The 24,876-nt window shown below is 38.9% G+C and overlaps 1 pseudogene across 1 annotated transcript; it reads right to left on the bottom strand.

Moving 5' to 3' along the window:
• Nucleotides 1-11,892: 11,892 nt before the first annotated feature.
• LOC306652768 (inhibitor of growth protein 1-like) lies at nt 11,893-21,458 on the bottom strand (annotated as a pseudogene). The gene is made up of 3 exons: nt 21,396-21,458; nt 18,560-18,720; nt 11,893-12,460 (listed from the first exon to the last, which is right to left on the bottom strand). The product of its transcript is annotated as an inhibitor of growth protein 1-like (transcript).
• Nucleotides 21,459-24,876: the final 3,418 nt, after the last annotated feature.

Raw genomic sequence — 24,876 nt, 5'->3', positions numbered from 1 at the left:
AAGATAAGACAAAATTATTACATTACTTCAAAATTATTACATTACTGAAGGGAGAGTGGACATAGGAATCAATTTGGAAGACATTTCAGAGGCAAGATTGAGAAGAACTTGAGTTTGGTATGAGGAGTAATAGATAGTAAAAATGAGGAAGAGGCAAACTGACTGACTACATGACTGGTAATATTTTAGTAAAAATAGCTAACATGAATTGACTTCCTTTGTGCCAGTCTGGGACACTCAACATGGTTTTTCATTTAATGCTACCAGTAGTTCTACTGTAAAGTTGAGGAAACTAAGGTACAGAGATATTGCACAGTTTACTCAAGAACACACACTAGTAAGTGGCAGAACCTGATTTAAATTTAGTTCATATTCTTAACCACTACTCTCACTGACTTAGAGCACCAGGGAAGAACAGTTTTCTTGAAAAAGAAACATTGGCTGGGGACATCTAAAATGGAAATGGTTTTCAGGTCCAGATATGGCTAGGGAGAAAAGTAGGCTGAGGACAGAAGTCTGGCCTGTGCTGCAGAATAAAAAAACTGTGATCTGCCTGCACTGTCTCCCATTCCCCACTCCTCTTCCACATACAACACACTGCACCAGACAGGAAATGATGTGTCTTTCTTTTGTTATTTATTTATTTTAATTAAAAATCATAAATTTACATAGGGCAATAATGTTTGATTCATTCTGTTATTTTTCCCATCCCCCCACCACTCCCACCCCTCTTTTCCCTCTATACAGTCCTTCTTTCCTCCATTCTTACCACCATCCTTATCCCTAACCCTAAACCTAACCCTAACCCTAACACTAACCCCTCATACCCCCCTTATATGTCCTCATCCGCTTATCAGCGAGATCATTCGTCCTTTAGTTTTTTGAGATTGGCTTATCTCACTTAGCATGATATCCTCCAATTTCATCCATTTGCCTGAAAAAGCCATAATTTTATCATTCTTCATGGAAGAGTAATATTTCATTGTATATATATGCCACAGTTTCTTTATCCATTCATCAACTGAAGGGCATCAAGTTTGGTTCCACAATCTGGCTATAGTGAATTGAGCAGCTAAGAACATTGATGTGGCTGTATCTCTGTAGTATGCTGATTTTAAGTCCTTTGGGTATAGGCCAAGGAGTGGGATGCCTGGGTCAAATGGTGGTTCCATTCCAAACTTTCTGAGAAATCTCCATACTGCTTTCCAGAGTGGCTGCACTAATTTGCAACCCGCCAGCAATGTATGAGTGTACCTTTTTCCCCACATCCTCGCCAACACCTATTGTTGCTTGTGTTCTTGATAATTCCCATTCTAATTGGGGTGAGATGGAACCTTAGGGTAGTTTTGATTTGCATTTCTCTTATTACTAGAGATGTTGAACACCTTTTCAAATATCTGTTGATTGCTTGTACATCTTCTTCTGTGAAGTGTCTGTTCATTTCCTTAGCCCATTTTTTGATTGGATTATTTGTATTCTTGGTGTAGAGATTTTTGAGTTCTTTATAGATTCTGGAAATTAGCGCACTTTCTGAAGTATGAGTGGCAAAGATATTCTCCCACTCTGTAGGTTCTCTCTTCACATTACTGATAGTTTCCTTTGCTGAGAGAAAGCTTTTTAGTTTGAATCTATCCCAGTGGTTGATTCTAGCTTTTATCTCTTGTGCTATGGGAGTTCTGTTAAGGAAGTCTGATGCTAAGCCAACAAGTTGAAGGTTTTGTCGCTGGCTCTCTGCGGTTCCAAAATCCATGGATATTTGTCACCGCCTGCAGCAACAACTTGCATGGGTCTTATGGGTGGTGGAGTGGAAACTGAGGCACTTCTATCTTTCCCTTTGGTGCACTGCTTTCTTGCTTGTTTACTTATAGAGGATAGAGGAAATGAGGTTTACTTGCTTTGAGAGGAGAGAGAGAGAGACTTTGTTTCTTGCTTGTTACTTGCTTTGAGAAGAGAGAGAGAGAGACCCCGCTTATCAGAGAGAAAGAAACTTTGCTTAAGAGAGAACCTTTGAAAGACAGACAGGCTTTTCTTAGAGCTTAGAAGGAGAGAGGCCTGCCACACCTTAAAGTCCTGCATCCTGTGAGCTAAGGGTGTGTCTACCTAAGGTCCCCTAGTGATGCGTCTCAGTTCTCTGTTCCGCAATATGCCTTCTGCAGCTGCCCCTACTCGCTGCTGTGTTTTTCCCTCTGGCTGCTTCTAATGGCTGCTGTGGTGTGTCTTCTTCTCTGGCTACTGCTGCGCCGCGTGTGTCTTTTTCTACTAGCTTTTCTGATAATGGCTGCTGCTGCTTCTGTCTCACTCCGCCTACGCTTATATTACCTCCAGGATGCGGAGAGCAGGACCACGCCTCTTATGCAAAGATTAGGCGAGACGCTCGGAGCAGGCAATTAGTGCTCGAGAACACATGCACATACATTGTGTGCGTGGACGAGAAAGTCACCTGAGTGTGCTTATGTCAATTAACCTCCTCGCTGCCTATGTGATCAGGCGCCATCCTGGCGCCACCAACATGGCACCGCCAACATGGCACAGCCCCCAACAGGTTTGAACCTACTTTTTATTCTATAAGATGCAGGGTCTCTGGTCTGATTCCGAGGTCCTTGATCCATTTTGAGTTGAGTTTTGTGCAGGGTGAGAGATAGGGATTTATTTTCATTCTGTTGCATGTGGATTTACAGTTTTCCCAGCGCCAAGGAAATGATGTGCCTTTCTATCCAGCACATTTTCCTTTGGGTTCCTTAAAGTTGCCCCAGATTATCTCAGGCTGACCATCTTAAACATCCTTCTGATGCTACAGTGTTGATCTGCCCACTCCTACTGTATAGATCACATGATGAAGACAGGAAATGGGAGGGAATAAATCCATGGACAAATAGGGGTTGACCTGGAGCACTGCACTCCAGCTTTACTGGTGGTTTCTGCCAGACATGTGTCCCAAAATTACCTACTTTCTGGGCCACCCATTGACTATATTATATTCAATATAATTTGTACTTTTATTACTCCCATTTCTACTAAATACTCATTATGTGAAAGAAAAATGGGGGGGGCTGTAATAAAGAGTCAATAATAAGGACAAAGGAACATGCCAGTTAAAGCCAGACTAATCAAAAATGTGACAATTGAGTGTATAGAAATAAAGAATTAGCGGCAGAAGTCAGTGATCTCTTTAAAACAACAGGCAAGACTAATAAAACCAAAAGGGATGTTTTGAAAATATGAACAAGATGGACAAAAAATCCAAACCAAAGATTAAAATTCAAAACCTCTTCTCCTCCAGTGTTCACTCCAAGTCATTGAAAATAGTGGTTAGAAACATAAATAAAAAAATATAAAGTATATGTGAAGAATTTGAAAACACAAGAATTTGAAACAGTTGAAGTGGATAATATTTTAGAAAACAATAAAATTGTAAAGCACCTGGAAAGAAACAGAACCTTAAATATACCAATAACCATTGAATAAATTGAACCAATCATTAAGACACCCCTTAACCCCTGCCAAAGTTGGAAGCTGGGAAAGTTAGTACAGATAAATTCCAGTCAGAGCTTAAAATTAGGTGTTGCTGTTTATTAGCTGTGACCTTTATGTAATCCAAACTTTGTCTTCTCATTTGTAAAATGGAGATAACTAAACTTATATCAAATATAAGATATCAAATGAAATGACAGCCCTTGATAAGCAAGAAAGCACAGATATAATTAAGTTACTGAAAGTCTGAAAAGCACAAAAGTATATTTACTTGTTCTACAAATATTTATTGTATTTCTGTACAATAGGCTCTGTAGTTTGATATTTAATGAAGTTGAATATTTAAACTTACTCTGGACTAAAGAGGAATTAAGCTACAAGATAGTACAGGAAATAATTTTGACACATATCATCTTAAGCAATAAAATATCTAGGTTCATACAGTCAGGTATTAACAGGAAGCATTTTCTTCAGCTTGTTCAGTTGGGAGAACAGATGATGAATTTTATTAAGACTTGATACTTGTCACTAAAACATGTACCTTGTTACCCTGCCATTTATCATCTTAGTTGCTGTCTGATACAGAACTTAACAATAAGTTTTGTTTTCTTATGAGCCATATTTCTAATAAGTTTGATATTATCAATGAAAAATTTTTTAGGTGCTGGGATTTAGAGCTTTGTTGTGGAGGGCTTGCCTAGCATCTGTGGGGCACTAGGTTCAATTCTCAGCACCACATATAAACAAATAAAGGTCCATTGACAACTAAAATAAAAATATAAACTACTAGGGCACATTGAATCTAAATGCATTCTGCTATCATGTATAACTAAATAGAAACAATAAAAATATTTAAAAAACTTTTTCAACTCTACTAGAGATACTTGTTCTAAATATTTCATGATAAACAATCCTCATTTTTAGTTTACTGAGAAAAATCTGTGAAGTGCTCTGGAAAACTGATGACAAATTCCAAAATGCAGTATTAGAAATTACAGATTTACAAACAGTCAGATTTAAAATTTTTTCCTCAATATTTAAAGCAGATCAGCATTCCTAGATAGCCTAGAACCTTTTAAAAACAGTATTTGAATATGTTTAAGCAACATCTAAATTACGTACCTTTTTCTGGTAGTCTTTCATATAGAACAATTAAGGACATTTTATGAACTTTATTCTCCTTTGCTTTAGGTAATCTTGCAATTGTCATCTGTAAATTTTTCTATAAAATGGAGTGGCAATTGATTCATCACAGGGGTGATGAGAGAACCAAACTGCTGTGCTCTGATTGGGAATGTAAAGAACCCCATTTTTTCCCAGGGGGTTTATAATTCTTTTTAAAATTTATTTGTGCCCTGCATTTCCCCACACTGTTTAACAGTCACATGCCAGTGCTAATCTCCAGTCTGGACAGAGCTGCTTCTCCATTATGGCTTTATTTGAGCTCTCAGAAATGCTGAAGATGTCTGGCTGCAATTAAGGACTCATTAACTGATCAAGTTTTTCCCCCTTGGCTAGTTTACCTGTGTTAAAAGAAGGACATTGTGAAACCCTCTGTCCATTTGGTTTGCACTTTTCATAACACGGATAGAATACATTTATGTTAACATTTTAAAACATTTTTATATATTCAAGTACATATGAAAATCCATGTTATATTAAGTGAATTTTAATGTTTTTGTTTTTGTATGCTCTTAGCTCTTAAGTATTGAACACTGTTGACAGTGAAGAAATTTTCTTAATGTTTTCAGTGGAACTAATAATGATGTGGACCCTTTCTCTCTTCAATTCTACATATGCTGACTGTGTTTGTATACACACTCTAACAAGCTGTGCCTCTCTTTGCATTCAGTTTTATGTAAATGACTTCTATATTTTTAGTATTAAGAGGAAGTGTTTGATAGACAACAATTAGTATCAAAAACACTCTAGTAAAATTTAATTATTTTTCAACAGTAAGCAAAATATGGAAGCTTATTTATATCACTTTTTCCTTTTAGCTTTCAATTGTATAAGAATTGCCAGTCTCTTTTCAATTGAATATGATGTCCAAGTAACACTTTTATAAGAGTAAACTAAGCCATATTTAGACAATAAACATTCATAAAAAAATGTTCTAAAGAGGATTTTTTTAAACTTTGAAGCCACTTCGGTCTTTATATCTTTTCTCCTCCCTAACAAAAATCTGAAACAATAAAACCTGAATATTGGTCTCTGTGTATGTCTGATCTGTGATTGCAAAATTTCAATCACTTTTATATATGTATCATTTTTACTGTGTTATTACTTTTGTGGAATAAATACTTTGTGATGAGAGGTGTTTAGAAGTAGTATGTTGGCTTTCATCCATTTAATTGGAATGACACAAACTTTACTTTTTCCACATGGAAACAATTGTGTTACCTACTCTTAAATATGGCACATCAAAAACCACTTTAAATACAGATATATAAAGAAGTATATATAATTACTGAGGTTGAGTTTGAGACAGTGGAATGGTTTGAAAAATGATTCCTTGATTATTTGAATCTTAAATTCTATCAACTGCTCTGCACTGAGAAGTGAGAAGTGATGAAGAAGAAGAAAATTCAAACCATTTTTCTTCCTTTAGGCTCCTTTTTTGATAAAGGAGATTGTGAACTGCCAGGTTTGGTGACAGAGGTTACTAGTCTACCAATCTCACTTCCAGGCTGACCTGACTCTGGATTTCATGGGTGAGTTCAAAAACATCTCCGTCTTTGTCTGATACAGAAAGACTGGTGAGCATGTAGTGGAGGAGAGGCAGGAGAAAATAATAGAAATATGGAGACCCAGACTGACAGGTCCAGTTCCTCTACATTGCCAGAAAGGGTTTCAGAGACCAGCTAGCCACACATTTTATAATGTATTCTTGTAGGTAGAGTAGAAAATCAGTTTGTGAAGAAGAAAACATTTGAAAATAAACTGTTACAGGTACGTTTTCTCATGAAGGGAACAGATTTGTTTAGTCTGATTTATACATAAAATAGTTTAACTCAATCAGATTTACAAAATGTCCTTTTATGCTTAAATATGCACAGGCACCTCTCCCCCACATACACACCACCTTTCTTAACACTAATTGGGACTCTAGAGCTCTGCCCGCCCCCAGGGTTGACACTGGAGAACACACCATATTCACTACTCTCTCCCAGATGAGTCAGGTCCCTAAGACTGTCTTTTATTTCACTAGATGACATAATTTCAGTAAGTGACAGCAACTATTTATAAGCTTCTTATCATGTATAAGTGTTCTAAACTTTAGTCAGAGCTTACGTCTTCTGTCCTCTGAACAACCTTAATAGGAAACTACTATCATATAGCATTCTGTAGATGAAGAAATGGAGGCCAATAGTGGTTGCCTAACGGGCTCAAGAACACTGAGTTGGGTAGATTTCAAAACCTTCATTGAATATAGATGTCGTGATCTTAACCTATATGTACTTCAAAAGAAATTAAACGTACAACCTGCATCTTTGCACATAACACTACCTGACATATATAAATCTTAAACACAATTGCTATATAATCATTCATTTTTCTGAGAGCAGATTATTGGTCCTTATAAAGCTGGACCTACGCAGACTTCTTTCATAGTGACTTTTTTCCCATTCATTCTCCCCTAGTGGTGTATGCTGAGAATATCTTGATTATGGCTTAGTTCTTAAGTTTCTAAAGTTGCACATTTTGATCTATTAGGAAGCAATTTATCTTTTAATTCTAACCAATTTTTGGCTGCTGCATTTGTACTTGGTTACATCAGATAGAGGAGAAAAGATAACGCAACTGACAAATTTTACTTATGGCCCAGATTTCTTCATGTAGGTGTATCTTCTTTCAATCAGATTATGCTATTGTTTACCTAACATGTATTATGTACTAGGGACCGGTGAGTGAGACATAACACTTTCCTTCATGGGGCTTAATATTTAAGTGAGAGAAATAAAATGTGAACAGTGTTACCACAGGGTTAAGCATGAAAATGCTAATGGGATGAAGGTAGTAAAATGGCAGGGCATGTAACCCATGAAAGAGTAGGGCATGGGTCAGGAAAGTTCTTCTGGAAGAAATAATTAAATAAAAACATGAGGAAAGTGTGTAGCAAAGAGAAGAAGAACAGAATAAAAGAACACGCAGACGAAAGGGAAAGGTTCAAGAACAGATGAGAGAAGAAACTTTGTAGGAACACAAAAATCAGTATGGTTGAATTTCCCTTCACAGAAAGCACAGCCAGTAAAGCATCACTATATGAGATAGTAATGTAGAATTGGTGTCAACAGAGTATAAATTCAAAGGAAATATGGAGCTTCCAGATAATGGAAAAGTAAGAAAGGTGTGAATGACTAGGAGTCTTAGAAGAGCAAGATGACTTGAGTGGGCCCAAAGTGATCTTTTGCTGATTTTCAGTGTTTCTAGAAAAACTATGTACAAAAATCATCCAGAGGTCTATGATGTCTATGATGTCTACACTTGACAAATCATCAATTCATTATCTGACAACCTCAGCTGCATACACACAGGAAAGAATACATTATGAAAACTATACAAATGGAGTTAGTGTCAGTATGGCTGGGGAAAATGACTGAAATTTTTGTGACTCTTTTAATCAGCACTGTTCCATGGAAGACTCAAAAAGTCCCAAGTCTGTAGTCACTAGAATTCCATGTTTCAATCTGAGCACAATATACCCATCCTTTTCTAAATATGCAAGACCATTGGTGGATGCCAAGCTTTCCTTAGTTGCTCCAAAGTGCTGTGTTATCATCCAGCCACCAGACACATCTTCATGCTCATCTTTATGAGCTATCCAGGCATCTCAACTGCAGCAGGGCTATGGTGGAAGCAGCCATTATTATTCCTATCCCAGTTCCTCCTATTATCTCTCTGCTTCCCTCTCACAAATGGATATGTATCTGTAACCTAACCCCTATATATAGTGTCTGAAGAAGTGACATGATTGAAATTTTTATCCAGTAAGTTAATTTTCCCACTTCTCTTAGAAACTGCCAATGAAAAGTCTTCCTCAACACTAAAGATCAAAAATTCACCTAGGCATGATGGTGTATGCCTGTATTCCCAGCAGCTGGGGAGGCTGAGGTAGGAGGACAGTGAGTTCAAAGCCAGTCTCAGTAAAGCAAGGCACAAAGCAACTCAGTGAGACCCTGTATTTAAATAAAATAAAAAATTAAAAAGATAAAAAATCCAAGCAGTTTAAATTCAATAATTTAGCGATAGTCTTTCTATCTTGTCTAATAGAACATTGGTGAGTACAAAGGTTTTTCTAGATCAGTGATGGAAATTTTTCCTTCAGCTAAGAATCATGATAACTGAGGGAAACTCCTATCTAACTAAACCCAAAATCTAAACTTAATGTCAGAAAATACGTTTCAGTTGTGAACTGAACAGAAAAGAGGGGGAAATACTGTAATGTTCCTTAAGTCTACAGTAATGCACTAAAAACTTTGGAGATTTCAAATTTGCTATATATATTTGCTGATATACATTACAAATACACACACACACACACACACAGTTTAAGTACTGAAAAAATAAAAGAATTAATTTGGACCCTAATTTTACAACACAAACAAAAACTAACTCAAAATGGATGATGGCCTTAAATGTAAAAGCTAAAACTATAAATGCCTTAAAAAAAAAAGGGGCAAATATTTATGATCTGGAGAAACTGGCAATAATTTCTTAAATATGACACCAAAGCTACAGGGAAAAATTTAAAAAAGATAAATTGGACTTTTTAAAATTAATAACTTTTGTGCATCACAAAGGTACCTTGAAGAAAATGAAAGAAAACCCGCAGAATAAGAGAAAATAATTGCAAATGACATACCTTATAATTGTATAATGTCCAGGATCCATAAAGCATTCTAACAACTCAACAAACAAAAGACAACCCTACTTTTAAAATAGGCAAAGTACTTAAAGATATGTCTTTAAAGAAGATACACAAATGTCCAAAATGCAAATGAAAAGATGCCCAACACCATTAAACTTTAGGCAAAGGTATATTAAAGTTACAATGAGATATCATTTCACAATTATTAGCATGAAATTAATAATAAAGGGACAATAACAAGTATTATTGATAATAAAAAGAAACTGAAATCCTTGTGCATTACTATGCGGAATGTAAAATAGCACAAGTTCTGTAGAAACTATTTGGTGACATGAAGTTAAACAGAATTGTATTCCACTTCTGGGTGTATATGTTATACCCCAAGGAATTACCATTCAACAATGAGTATTAATATTGTAGCAAATAATATGCATAAAATGTTAATATTGTAGCAAACACTGTACCAGGCTTTAGGGAGGAAGATGGGACACATTTGAAATGCACCCACTCTTTATGTGTTACAAAGAGTAGCAATACACATACACAGGATTTAATGATACACTAAAATTGTTAAATGGAGACACAATCAGAAATTGTCTGAGGGTTTAGGTGGGTGGCCCAGTGAGGTATGTGTACCCCAGGAAGATAAAGATCTGCTAGCTTGATTATTTGCAGCCCAACTATTCTCATAACACTGGTACTTTTTATTAACAAGGTACATATTAGTAGCCTTATTAAAAATAAAGTAGTGGCTGGAGATATAGCCTAGTTGGTAGAGTGCATGCCTCTCATGTAAAAGGGCCTGGATTCAATCACCAGCACAACAAAAAGGAAAAAGAGAAAAAAACTGTGTTTAACGGTAATTCATTAGAAATCCTGTTGTGAAAAAGTGCTATAACAGAAGGGAAAAAGAAAATAGATGAAGAAAGAAAGGCAAGTCAAAACAGATGTTCAATGACTTTAGCCCTCTTCCTAACTTAGATTAGTATTTATGCTGTTTGCTTATGGTAAGATATTTTCATGTGCTAAAATTTCTGCTTGGAATGGCAGAAAACTAATCCAGTAAAACTGTTCTGCAAGTCCATCACTCAGGAGTGCTACAGGCAAAGGCAAGAGAGCCAAAGTTGGGACTACAAGAATATGTGACCCATAACTACACTACAGAAGGCCAATGAGTAGAGATTTGCATAGTTTAGCACCCTTGGTATGCATTTATACCTAAGACTCAAAATGATGTTGAGCTGAACGGTTGGCCACCTTACCAGCAATTTGGTTCTTACGTTATTTTAAGATTTGAAGCTGTGATCTTGCTAGTGTGTCCTTTCTAAACACTGTGTACCTAGTCATTTTTTTATGAAACCAGTAACCTGGGCATTTAGGGTGTTCTAATTTTAATCTACCTTATGAAACCTGTAAGGTTAGTCTTCAATCACTCTTGATAGGATTGAAAATCAGTACAATTAGGCAGTTGGATGCAATTGTGCTCTATCTGATTAGTGGTTTTGAGGGGAATACACACACAAAGACTAGTACACAGAAAATCAGAACTATGTGACATTGGGTAGTTAGGAAAGACATGATAACTTTTATATATATTACAATCCACTGGAAAAAACTGTGTTGTTTTCCAGGAGTCTTAAAAGCAGGAGTAAGGCATTTACTATTGAGGATAATTAGTGGCAGTGCTTTCCTAGCTGATGTATCAACATGCCATTCTCTCTCTCCTCCTCAACAGTTTTGTTTCATTTTTTTTTTTCAGGTAATGGATTGTGGGATGCTTAAGCATACTAAGAGTGCACAGTATCTTCATTTGTTGAGTGTGACTCATGGGCTCTTCAAGCCCTTATATCCTTAGCTCCATTCCCCAGTCAGACCAAGGTTTCAGGGATCTGAAGGTTCATATTCAGGAACCCAAGGTGAGAGACTCATGGCATATGTGGAGAGGCACAGGCTCAGGAAGCACCTACCATGACATGGGGGGGCAGGACTTTGGGAAGGTATGTGGACACTATTTTTTTAAAGTGTTTAATTCAAACCTGTAATTTATAGTTCCTAAAATATCTACAGTCCACTGTCTTCTTACACATGTACCAGTGGAAATGAAAGGTAGAGAGAATCACTGCTCTCCCCAAGAAGGAAACTTCACCTTTTCTAACATTCCTTGAAAATATACATTTGACAATCCACACACCTCAACATAAGTGGAAATGCAATACATATGTTGGCTGATTCTGTTCTACTAATGAATGTCCACAAACAACCTCTTATAGGCTTTCTTTTTTATAAATTTCTGTAATTCTTTGTCCATCATTTTCTCATTTCTGGCCTGAAACTTGGTACAGCATCACTTGCCCTTTGGTTTAGGACAGAGTCCCAAGCGTAAGTGTAACCATCTGACAGGGCACTTGCCATTTTCACAATGTATCATTCCTCCATAGGCCACCTGATTCACAGATATTTTGTGGGCTCATTTGAGTCCCTGGGGAGGTTTATAGGGTTTGATTCCTTCTCTGTTTTGGCCATGGAGCCTGTGGTGTGCTTTCTCTTCTTTAAGGTCTTTGATATTTTTTTTTCTTCTTTGAGGTCTTTGCTATCTTCTCCTTGGGTGTTCCTGAGGTGATGTTACCATGGTCATGATTATTATTAGATATATTCATCACTTGATTCGCACTGTTGTGCAGCTACAGATAAGCTTGTAATTCGGCTTTCCTGCCTGGGCAACTGTCTTGTTCTTAGCCTTCTTATGGCCAGATATGCAGCTGTTGCCAGTGGTGTCCTCGATCTCTTGAGGTGCCTCAAAAAGTTCCACATGAATGTCCACTGGTCCAGCTTTCTGCCAGCTCTACCATCTGACGGAGGTTCTAAATTTTCTCATCACCCAGTTCTTGGCTCCTAATCAGGGCTCTCTGGATGCAGTGCAGTACTTGGTGCTTTTGGGCACCATCTGTCTCTCTTTTCATCTTCTCATAATGTTCATCCATTTCTTTCAGGATTTTTTGGCATTTCCCATCTATCTCCTGTATCAGCAAAACGTTTCTTAGCAGGTCTAAGAGGTCAATGGAGGCCAGGTAATCATCCATGTAGTGCACCAGGTGGATCTGCTTTCTTTTGGCAGGACTCAGAATGGTTCAGCTTGGAATGTCCCCTGAACTTGGTGAGACTTTCCACTTCCTGCACCCTGCCCCTTAAATATAGATCTGGAAAATGCAGAGCTCTCATTCTGGCCCTTTCCGACCAGCAGGTACAACTGCTGAGGCTGAGGGGACTGGTGCAGGTGGTAGAGGAGGGGGCTCCCAGATGGACCCCTGGACCACGTGCCGGACCACCCTCTGCCTTCATGTCAGGCCACTGCCTTGCTCTCGGGGAAGGTTGTGGGGTTAATGCCACTGCCCTCCGGTAAGGTCGCCCTTGGTAATGCGGCCTCCCTTGGGTTAAGCTGCCTCCCTTGAGTCAGGCCGCCCTGGAGTAAGGTCTCCACCCTGTGCAGGGTCTTGGTTGATGCATCCTGGGGCAGCGGGAGTGCTTTAGGAGACTGGTCCCAGGGGTCTGGGCCTGGAGGTTGGGGATCCTAGACAGGGAGGCCATGGGGGTTGAACATAGCTGGACGGCATGCCAGGGACTCCAGTTGCTTGTCACATCCTGTGCCTGGGTCTGGGGACAGGGAGTCCAGGGACCTGGTAAAGGCCAGGCTGCGAGTGCTTGGCCTGTCCTGAGGCTGGAGTCTGAGGTGGGGACCTTAGAGGCCCACACTGACATGGTGCCCCAGCCTTTTCAGATCCTCCAGTGACTCTCATTTTTTAAATTTTTTTAAGTTGTCAATGGACCTTTATTTATTTATATGTGGTGCTGAGAGTTGAACCCAGTGCCTCACACATGCTAGGCAAGTACTCTACCACTGAGCTACGACCTCAGCCCAGTGACTCTCATTTTGGTTTTGTTTTGTTTTTAATATGTTTTTTGCTGTCGATGCTACTATGTTTTATTGACTAAATTATATGTGGTGCTGAGAATCCAACCCATGGCCTCCCACATGTTAGGCAAGTGCTTCTCTACCCATGAGCCACCACCCAGCCCTACTCTGTTGCTTTTGAAGGAAAATAATCCAAATGACTTAGAGCTCTGGATGACTGGTCATTGAGAGCAAGCACTGACATTTTCTTCCTTTTTCTGGCTGTGTGAGTGAGTGTATTCCTCTTGGTGGTCAGTGCTATGCCTGTCCTATTGCTTGGGACACTTTAAACACTAGCTTAGGGAGGACCCAGGAGTAAAACTCAGGATTTTCCTTTCAGTTATTACTTGTTTCCATATCTCCCATATTTATTTTTGAGAAATCATAACTATGTGTTGAACAAATTAGAAGAATCTGGGGTGGGGAGGAATACATTTGTAAGAATAGTTTTTTTTTTTTTTTTCCAAAGTACAGTTTACTCTTTAAGAAAAAATGAGGCTGCCAAAAAAGGAATCACCTGCCCTCTCCCCTGCCCCCTGTTATTTCCTTTATTACTGGGTAAGCAGATTTCAAGTGTTTTAGTCATTCAGGTTTTTTTTTTTTTATATATATAGTATTTGTTTTTCATATATAGTATATTCTTTAATTGGCCAACAATACACCACAAATATCCCTCAATTTTATTAACATGCCTCATTATTTTTAAAAAATGCACAACTATGAAGTTATTTGTATTTTAATGCTGAGCTTGGTTTATAAATTTTCAATGATCAGTTGTTTTTAAAAGGTCAGTATTTTGAAACATAACATGGTGATCTTTCAGAATGTCTAAGGCCAGATGTGATGCTTTTATATGAAACAGGCTGAGGAATTAGTTTACACAAAGCTTAATGGTCAGCTTACAGGTGGTTGGATGACTACATAAAGAAGGTTAATAAAGATTTCACATTTTTTAGTACATTTTTTTCTAAATAAATTTAATATTTGGTCAGATAAAAACATTTAATTTCTTGAATATAATGTGACCAATTTATGAAAGAAAGGTAAAGCAGAAAAACCAGTACCCCAGAGCTTTACATTAGGGGGTGGCATGGGAGAAGTACCTGGTTTTAAGTATTTTGAAAAGCAAGCCATAGAGAGTTAACCCAGAAGTGGAAGGTTGTTACTATACTGCTTGCAATTAAGACAAGAACCAAATCCCTGTTGCATTCTGCATTTTGTGTGCAGAGAGCTAGAGACTTTGTTGGTTTAATTGCTACATTGTGCTTTTTAAATATGTACTGTTGTGTTCATCATGGTGCTAGTTTCCTGAAATTTCAGTGGAAATAGAAATGAGAAGATCATAAACAGTCTGCATCTAAGTATGTAAACTCTGAAATCTCAGTGTAAATTGTGTAGCATTTTATGTGGGAAGTGTGCTTGAAAAGATTCAAAAACATCGATTGTATTTTAGTTCTTATTCTTGATAATAGGAGCTTTCCCATAACACCAAAAAAAGTAGCATTTTCCCTATTCTGTAGATTAATAAACAAGTTCAGAGAGATTACATTGTTCAAGATCCTATTGTTTTTTAAATAATGATGTTTGCAAGTACGCACGTGTACTTAATCCAAGAACTTGGATTTATTTGCTCTTCCTTTTTAGCAGATATGACAATTTATACAAATTGCCTTCAAAACTGTTTATCTTACTTTTCTTTCTTTAAAATGGCAAAATAGTAAAATTAAAAAAATAAAAAAATATATAATGGCAAAATAGTGATGCAAATAATAATGTGCACTGAAAATTGTCAAAAGGATAAATAGCCAGAAACTAAAAGAGTATCTTTTTATAATAAGTTTCTGGTAAAGTATTAATAAAATATTAAACTTGTTTTCAATGTGTTAACCAAAAAGGTGAGGGATTGTGTTGCTTTAGTCACTGTTCTATGCTTTGATATATTTGCAATTGTAGCTCTCACAAGTGTTTATTTTTTACATACTTGGATAATCCCATTAAGCATTGTTTTAATGGATCCAGTTGAACTTATAATATGCTAATATGGTCAAAAGAACACAAAGAGGGCCCTAAAAGATATAGAAAGATTGAAATTGTTTATTTAATTTTTGGCCTTTTAACAGTCTCTTAAAATGCATCAATAAGATGTGTGTCATGATATAATATTTTAATTTGTTTTAGGTTTTTAGCAGATGTGACAATAGTGTAGTGTAAAAAAAATAAGAAAAATACTGAAGTTAATGAAGTTTGACCAATATATATTTGAAAAGAAATCAACAAAGAGTAAAAGATTTAAGCTGTCATTGGCAGTTCAAGATGACAATTAGTCAGATGAGTCTGAGACTTAAATACTTAGAAGATAATGAGATGGACAAAAATCTTACTCCTTGAAAAAATCTAGGTAACAGAAGAAAAACTAAAATTTCTTTGTTTGGGAAACTAACTTTTTATATTTACATTTTATTCAGGTCTCTGTATTAGATATCATGTTCAAACTTGAATATTTATTGACCTATAAACAATCATTTCAATAGTCCTTTCTCTACATCAAAAAGTGTAAAGTGTACCCATTCCTGATATCAGGAAAATTGATTTTGGCAAGTGTAACAATATTTTCTGTTCTCAACTAAAAATGATAACTGGTATTTATTTAAAACCTACCAGGTACCATTGTGTAAATGTCTGCAATGCTATTTAGTCTAATTCTCAAATACTATTTGCATAAACAAACAGAGCCATAGAGAGATTTACTTGACAAAATGAAATAGCTTAAAGCAGAAGTGCTAGAATCTGAGAAGGGAGAGAGTACAGTTTGGAGCTTACTTATGTTCTGAAATCCTATACACCTGCACAAAGACCTGGAAATTGTGATTCCTATGTACCAAATGGATGGAAGTCACTTTTTGGTCTTAGGACTTCTGTTTTTGGCTACCTCAAGATAGAAGAATTTCCGACATGATTATTTTTATTATGGGTTTGGGAGAGAAAAATCATGAACAGTTTTGGATGTAAAGGTAGAATGTCTATCTCACAAGTGCTAAAAACAAGTATTCCAATAAAACTTTATACTAAAGTGAGCAGTACAGGGGTCATAGTGTACTTCTTCAAATTTTAACTCTCAATCTGAAATAGTATTATTGTATAAACATTAAGAAACACGAATGTGTCTTCTGACTGTAACAATATTGCTATTATTATCTGGAATTGCACTACACTAAAATAAATAAAATTCTAATATTTTAGTTTTATGTAATGTGATTACATTATAATTTCATATAACAGTGATTCTCATTGTGACATAGTCCTCCTTGCATGTATTATTTTTTATTCCAATTTATTCCCTAGTACTTCCCTCATCCTCTTTTCCTCCCTTATCCTGTTCCCCTTCCTCTACTCTTCTGGTCTTGCTTTATTTACATTTTTTATTGGTGCATTATAATTATAAATAAATATGAAATTCACAATGGTATCTTCACAATTTATATAGTATTTTTTTCAATAGTATTGCCCAGTTCTTTCCCTTTCCCTCCCTACCTCTATCTTGATCCCCTACCTCTCCTCTAGTGACTTCCCTATTTATCTCAGATGCTCCTTTTCATTCCTTTTTTCTAACTTATGTATCTGAGGATAAACTAACTGACTAAATTAAAAACAATAATCTCCCAAAATAAACTACTATACTATACTACTACTGTAGTTTATTGCTTCCAAATTTTAAGAAAATGGGTATGTTAGGATCTGTTTAATGGAAAGAAATACCATGAAATATTGTAAAATAGTACTTTCCCTCCCCTTTTTATATAGAGAGGTGTTATGGTTACATTTTGTGATAGAAATTGAAAATATGCCTCAAATATCCATTTAAAATTGTAGTGAAAACTAATAATCAGAACCTTATTCAAAATCTCTCTTATGTACACATAATTTGTTGCTGTTAAATTGCTTACTGAATAACATATGAGATTTGTGATGGTTTCAGTGGTTGTGAGGTTGTTGCCAGAAGCTCAGTCCTTGTCCCTGATGCCAATCCAATAATGAGGATTTTTTTGGAAAAGGAAAAAGATGGTTTATTGCCTTGATAGTAGAGGAGAAACACAGGGGACACCTGTTCCAATGACTGTGATTTTGCCCATAATCAGGAACTGCATGATTTTATAGAAGTGTTTGAAAGAAAAGGAGTTTAGGAAGGAGAGTTCAGGAAGGAGATCAAGGCAAAGAAGCTCAGGGATGAAAAGTTTAGGGTTAAGATTATGGAGAAGTTTAGAGAAAAGAAGATTAGGGAAGTGGCTAGGAAAAAGAAAAAAATATATAGTGACAAGGGATATACTCAAAGCATCAAGTGATCCTCTGTTACATTGCTCCACTGTGAATTTCGAGCTTCTATTTCTATGGAAAGTGGGCAGCAATATCTTCAATCTATTTTATCCTGAAAGCAGGGAAAATTAGGGAAAGTATCCCAAAGTCCTTGTTCTCTATCAGGTGGGACATGGACAGTTAAGGGTATTCAGCATCTGTGTAGTCCAGAGGTCCACAGTGGCAGATGACATGTGACTGAACTATCATACATAGGGCAGGTTTGTGCTAAGTTCACAATAAACAGGGAAGTAAATCAATACTTTTGTAAATAATAAGCACAAAACAATTAGTATTTCACTCAGTCTCCAAAAACCATGTGGACTGTAATTCATAAACTTGTCAGTGAAAAACAGATCAAATTCATCAATGTAGGAGGATAGGAAGATTTGTAGTCCTAAGAAATCAGATGGATATTAACTCAGGAGAAATTTGCAACTCTTGTCATTATTATTAGGCACTCTTACATAAGAACATTTTCATGATAACCTCCAGCTTTACTTACTTTTGGTAGGGCTCACAAAAGTGTACTTCTTAAGTTATATTAAAAACCATTACTTTTCCTTTTAAATATCCATGTAGGACTGTGCTCAGGCTTACTCTCCTGTCAGGTGTTTGAGAAAAAGTTGGTCAAAACTGACCTTTGTCCTGTATACTCTTCAATGTCAACTGAGATTCCTTAGAGATCACTCTTGGGGACAAGGTGTTAAGCATTCTGGCTTCTTTTTTTTTTCCTCTACAAGATGTGCCAACTGTCAGGATGGGTCCAGGTCTGGCTGACTATATGTGGCTTCTCATGGATGCATCAGGCTTATTTCCATTGCCATTGATCCGTCTCTTAGTAGAATGTGTACTGGCTAGCTTCCTGTTCTCTAGGGTTCTCTGAAACTCCCTTATAAGCAGATCAGGTTACTCACCAGAGGTGCAGGGCCCAGAGAGGGGTCCTGTCATTCTTTGAATCCTGGATAACTTTAGACTGAAAAGTCAAAATACTGGCTACTTTTTCCTTGGCCTTTTCAATTGTTTTTGCATTGTTCACCATATTTTTGAGTTTAAATACCAGGCAAGACAGTTTCACCTGTTTAAAGAGAGAATAACAGGTTATAACTTCAGTGTATACAATTGTACAGATACCCATTTAATTTAATTGAGGTTAGTATTAGTATTGGAAGTAAGCATTTTATACCCTCTAGATTACATGAGAAATACAAAATAAAATTAAAAGAGCCAAAACAAATCTTCAGTTTTTGTGATGGCTATGAACCAAGAAAAATGACTTTTGTATTCTTGAACCTTTAGGTATATACTATATTCCCTGGGATAAAAATAATCTTCATAAAAAATCAATCTTTTGAACACAACTTTAAATAAGCTGATTTCTAGACTATTTTGGAGATATTCTAACATGGAGTAAGTGGGAGGTAGAGTCTCATCTCTGGTAAGATAAGACTTCACAACTAACACAATACAACATTACATCTGAAAATATAAATCAAAGACAGACTGAGACAGCTTTTAACTTTATTTTTGCATAAAACGTGGCAGAATACTTCCATGTTTTATAATACCACCTTTAAAAAGATCAGGCTCTCTTTAATATCTTCCAAAAATGCATTTAAATATCAATTCTAATGTAAAGAGTCACACAAAATTGGACATAAAACTTATTGACAACAGATTAATTTAGCTATAAAACATCAAATGCATGAATAAATACCAAACAAATTTATTATTCCCATACAAATGCAAGACTTCTGCTACACCAAATTGTACTTTGCAGAATACCAACATGGCAAAGTGATCTTTGAAGATGTTTTACATTTGATTAAGTTTAACTATTAAAGTAGAATGTAGAATACAGAGTATATGGTGACAATAATCACAGGTCAGCATGGATTAACAAAAATCAAAAGATACCCTTAAATCTCTTATACATTTAAAAACAATGTTAATGATCAGAAATTGCCTTAGTCAAAGCAAGCAGATGCAAGAGAGATCTTCAAATGACAATGTGGCCTTTCTATGTCGTCTACAATGTATCAAAGAGAGCATTTATTGGTATCTTGCCAGTAAGCTTATATAAACTTTCATTTTATAAATTTTTACAGAAAACTTAGACAAGGCTTAGAGAGATAGAGTTCTCAGGTGAATATATATACCATATAACATATATTTAGGGTGTCCACTATATTGTTATAAACTAAGTAATAGTTGTTTGTTTAACCAGTTATTGATTCTGCAACTCTCTCCAGACATTTAGTTGGATGAGAAACTGTTATAGCGAGGATTACTTTGGCCCAGTAATGAATATTCCCTGGCAAAATGGGGTTCCCTGTTAGATCTTAAAAGGGAAGAATATTCCTGTCCCCAGTTCAGAAACTGAGAGCTCTGGAATGTAGTGCCACATTCTTTGTGGACAGCAACCTCCACCCTCCATGAGAAATGGTGCTATAAGGCAGGGCAGAGGCCAGGTGGAGGCTGCTTCCACTATACACAACAGGACATGAGCTCAGTCAGGGTGACCTACTCTCACTGGATCAACTTTAACTGGCTTGGAAACAGGAAGTAAACTACCTAATCATCAAGTCCATGTTCAGTGGTCATCTTGTGCCAAACTGTGCTAAATAATGAAAAAAAAAAATCAATGGATATGACATGGTCTACCTTTGGAGAGCTATGTCCTTGTACTGTAAACCCAGGATCTCAATCTGCAGTCTTTATAGAAATAAGGAGGTGCCACACAAAATTTTACCATGCCCAAAAGTGAGTAGGTGGGCAAAACTTTACTTCTGATAGGAGGCTATGCTACCAGAAACTGCCTAGCAAGTGCCTGGGTGGACTGTCCACCTGCTTTTATCTCTAACGTAATGTAGTACTGCCCTTCACTCTGACTTGAGGAGTTTGGGATTACAGTCTACCCAATTGACTTATTTTAGAATTAGGGCAGGGAAAAGGGAAGGGTTACAATTGGATTCAATTAAGGCTGAATACTAGATTCTGAAAATGAACTACCAGACCTTCTATTTTTCACACTTTGAAGACCAGAAGTGTCTCTCCAGTCATCTTGTGGTACCTTGGATCTCCACGTTTTGCATCACCACCTAACCTTATTGATAGAAAGCCACTTGTAATCTTTATTTGCCCATCTACTATGAGGGTATTGCTTCATGCTTCTCTCTAAACAGTGGTGTATGTGATTAAAGTGTGTCTGGATGATGCTGGGCAGGTTCCAAATAGTGATATATCTGGCCCATAATGGATATTTTTAGTACCAGGGATTGACACTCAACCAATGAACCACATCCCAAACCTTTTTGATTCATTTATTTTGATTTTTGATTTTGAAACAGGGACTCACTAAGTTGCTTAGGGACTTGTTAAGTCCATCCCACAGCCAGAGGGATCTGTAAAGAGCAAGTGTACATCTGGCAGGACCCCCAGGGACTGTCTCTGGGCCTGCCCAGCTTTCAGACCTGCGTCTGGGTCCCCAGTTTCCTTAAAGGGTAAGTGACCTTTTCCTCATCCTAGAACTCCCAATACATTTCTGTCTAGGACCTGTTGATATTTTCCTTCCTCTCCCAGAGTCTGCAGCCTGCCTACTTTATCTTGCTGAGAAGCCCCAGAGAGGGTTATAACCTCAGTCATGATGGCTCACAGGTATGTCTGATGATATAACATGTATCTGAGACCTGAGGAAAAATAGCCACCACACCTAGCACAGAGCAGAACCTGTCCTGTGCAAGGACTTCTTACCAGAGCCAAGTCCTGCATCTGGGTCAGGGCAGGCAGGTGTGTGCTGAGATGGCAGGGGGCCATGGGATCACAACCTCAGAGAGCAGGGCATATAATTCCCAGTACCTTCTTCCAGTTCTGTGGACATGGTACCAGAGGGAACAGGGTTGACTGTCAGGGTTTAGTAAATGGAGGGACCTCACTGAGTACTGGAAGTGCCAGCCTGGGAATCCTTGGTTGTTGGTCAAATCTGACTCAGGAAGAGTGAGCTGTTACTGGGCAAAGACAGGGTCCCTTTTACCCCACTCAACTTTGAACATTCCTAGCATCTGAGGGCCAGGCCCTACTGGGTTGTCATTCACTTAAAGTGTGGATCAACAATGGCCCCTTGGGTCTAAACGTGTGGTGCTGACTGTGGTGTCACCTTAACTGTGCACCCAAAGATGGGTTGTCAGTCCTCTCTCTCCATGCCTTAACTTCCTTACCTGTGCAGCTGAGAACCATCCTCTTTTGGAAAATGTGAAGAGTGTCAAGATGGGTTGACAGATCTGGCTACTTGGAGGGTGAGGTGAGATTCTCACATGGCTTGAAAAATGCCTGGGTGTTCAGGGCAATTCCTCAGACCCTTGTGGGCACTGTAGTACCTGCTCTGCTTCACCACACTGTGGATTTGATGATCATTGTGTTCAATGTCTTACATTACTTCTTTCCTCAAGGTTGGTTTGCAGGGTTGTCAACCAGGGAGGTGACGGCAGCCAGTGCTCAGTATTTTCTTCCAGAATTGCCAGGTGCCAGGAGACAGTAGGAGCTGGGGAAGCTCTGGAATGACATCCACTACAGCATGGATGCGAGGAGGCTGGTTGTGGTGGTGCTGATCAACCTGTAGAGCTACTGCTGTAGAAGAGGTTCTGTGTGCATATGTCTGCACTGGTTCCACCAGTTATGCTGAGGGGTTGAATGTACCATGAAGGCTGCAGTGGATGACTGGTGGGAGGAGCAAGAATTTACAGCCACAACACCATAAGCAGTATGGCATTAGTGTTTCTTGTTGGCTGTGAGCCAGGCCCAAGCTGCACTCCCTGCCTCCTCAGGACTAGGTGGCTGAGGTCATCTTCTTGACCATCTCCTCCCATCTGCCACCTGAGCCTGAGTGGATAATAGAGCCTTTGGTCAGTGACAATGGACATGAGTGGAAAGTTTGTCTCATATCTAGGCCTCAGGGAGCCTCTCAGAGTGATAGAAATTGAAATGTGGCAAGGACTAAACAGGAGTAAGTCATGGAGGGAAGTACTGGGAGGCAATGGGAAGGCAAGACAGGTGCAATTGGTTGAACAGGAACTGAGTCTCAGGCAGTGTGTCAGTAACCACTGTGTCCCACAAGTCTGGGCTTGAGGGAAAATCCTGGGTTTGGGAAGAGTGGTGGGCCAGTAGGGTGCATGGCCCAGAGGGACTCCTCAGCCAGACTCCTTGCAGTGCTCTGTATTTATGAGTCAGGGAATGTGCATTCCTTTGGGAAAGGCTGAGGACAGGAGAGATGCCCCCTAGAAGATTTGTGGATTGGGGTTCAGGGTGACAAGTGTCATCATTCTCAGAGAGCTCATCCTGATCAGGAAACATGTGGAGGATCCTGTTCTGAAACCACTGTCCTCACTGTCTTCATCCATGAACCCACTACCCCACTCGATCTTCCCCAAAGGACTCAAGAGCTGGCACTATTCCAGAGAGGTGTGCTAGAGGCTGCAGTGCTTTGCATTAGCCATGAACACCAAACCCAGCAAGATCCAGCAGGTAAGGATAACAGGCCACCCCAGGTGACTCTCCTGGCACCCTTGAAAGTTCCCCAAGCACCAAAGGGGGTTTCTCTCACTCCTCAGGCAGGCACCTTGACCACCAGACAATTTCCCATATCCCCATTGGCAACTCTCCCCAGCGCAAACAGCTACCTCTACCAGCACAGGCTCTCTCCACCTCCACTCAGGTTACTTCTCCAACTCCACAGGTGCTCCTCCTAGCAAAAGGTGGCTCTTTCCACTGTGGCTTCTCCTATCCCAAGGATGCTCCCTCAATTACTTTCTGTACTCCCTCTCCCCCCAGGTGGCTGCCCCTCTTCTCAGGTGCCCCACTCCACCAGGTTTCTCTCTCACCTTTGTCTATCCTTTCCTCTCTCCTGGGTGCCTTCCCCTGTCCCCCAGTCCCCTCCAATGATCTGTCCCCCTGCTACTGGTGCCATGTTCCTTTGAACTCTTCCCTCCAGGGTTGTTTTCTCACATGGGGTGTGCCCACTCCTCACCCTGGCTAATCTTCAGGGGTTCCCAGAGCTAAGATGAGCCTTAGAAAACTAGATCTATGGTAATACCAGGCAAAGAAGTGGCTCTGGCCAGGAGCATCAGCAGGCCCTGCCCCTCCAGGGCTGCATGATGTTCAACACCTAGCATTTGGGTGCTCTGGAGTTTAGCTGGGAGGAGTTGGGGTCAGCTTGGGAGGCAGGTTTCACATCTGACTGGGGTGAGGTCAGCATAGCATTTGGGTGCTCTGGAGTTTAGCTGGGAAGAGTTGGGGTCAGCTTGGGAGGCAGGTTCCATATCTGACTGCAGGTGAGGTCAGAAATGAGTCTCTGGGACTCATTTCTCATTGGTGGTCAGTTTCTTATTTCATGGAGTCAGTAGTGGCCAACCATCCCACCCCTCACCAGTCTTGTTGGACCATCTCCCTTCCCTCTGTGCTCAACTGTCCTAAGGCATGATCCCAAAACCAGAATCAGGATAGCTTGGGCAGCCCAGGCTATTCAGTGTGGGGCTGGTGCCCAGGACAGCCCCGATTGGTTTCATCACTGCATTGTGTACATTTCTCCCATTTTTCTGTGCATCCTTTTTACATAAGCATCTCCCCTGACACCATCCATTACAAGCTTACATCTAGGACCACCTCCATCCAGGTGTGTGATCTCAGGCATGTTCCCATGACCTCCTACCAAATACATGTGGATGATGACAGGGCCTGCTGCTCTGGCTGCTACAGGAAGGTCAAATAATTGTATACTGGAAACACAGTAGCAGCACCAGATGAGTGGTCACCAGTGTAAATCACTACATTATGACCAGCTTCTGCCCAATTCACTCATCTCCCAGACTCTTGCTAAACATTTTCAGTTTTCAATACTTTGCAGAAAGTTGTAGATAAACTGCTAAGGTATTTTAGTATGTAGTATTGGTCTCCTCTGAGTACTTTTGGTGCATGGACCACTGGAGCTCTACCCTTGCCTTTGTAGCCACAGGGGAGGGTCCAGGCAGTGAGGTGGGTGCTGGAAACCATGCCTTTCAGGGCCACTCATTGTGGGAAACACACATGAGCTTCATCTGAGCTAGTCTGATGTTTTCTCCTAGGAAGTTGCTGCAGCCTGAGGCAGCCTCTGCTGTGTCCTGCAGACCACTACAAAGAGGTGAGATGTACTAGAAAAAACTGACCACTATCCTGCCACCCTTGTTCACATCTGGTCCAGGTC

The sequence above is a fragment of the Sciurus vulgaris genome, assembly GCF_902686455.1.
Source record: "Sciurus vulgaris genome assembly, contig: HiC_scaffold_570_arrow_ctg1, whole genome shotgun sequence".
Taxonomy (NCBI): Eukaryota; Metazoa; Chordata; class Mammalia; order Rodentia; family Sciuridae; genus Sciurus; species Sciurus vulgaris.
Note: the sequence above shows the minus strand (reverse complement) of the source record. Positions and strands in the feature narration are given on the sequence as shown.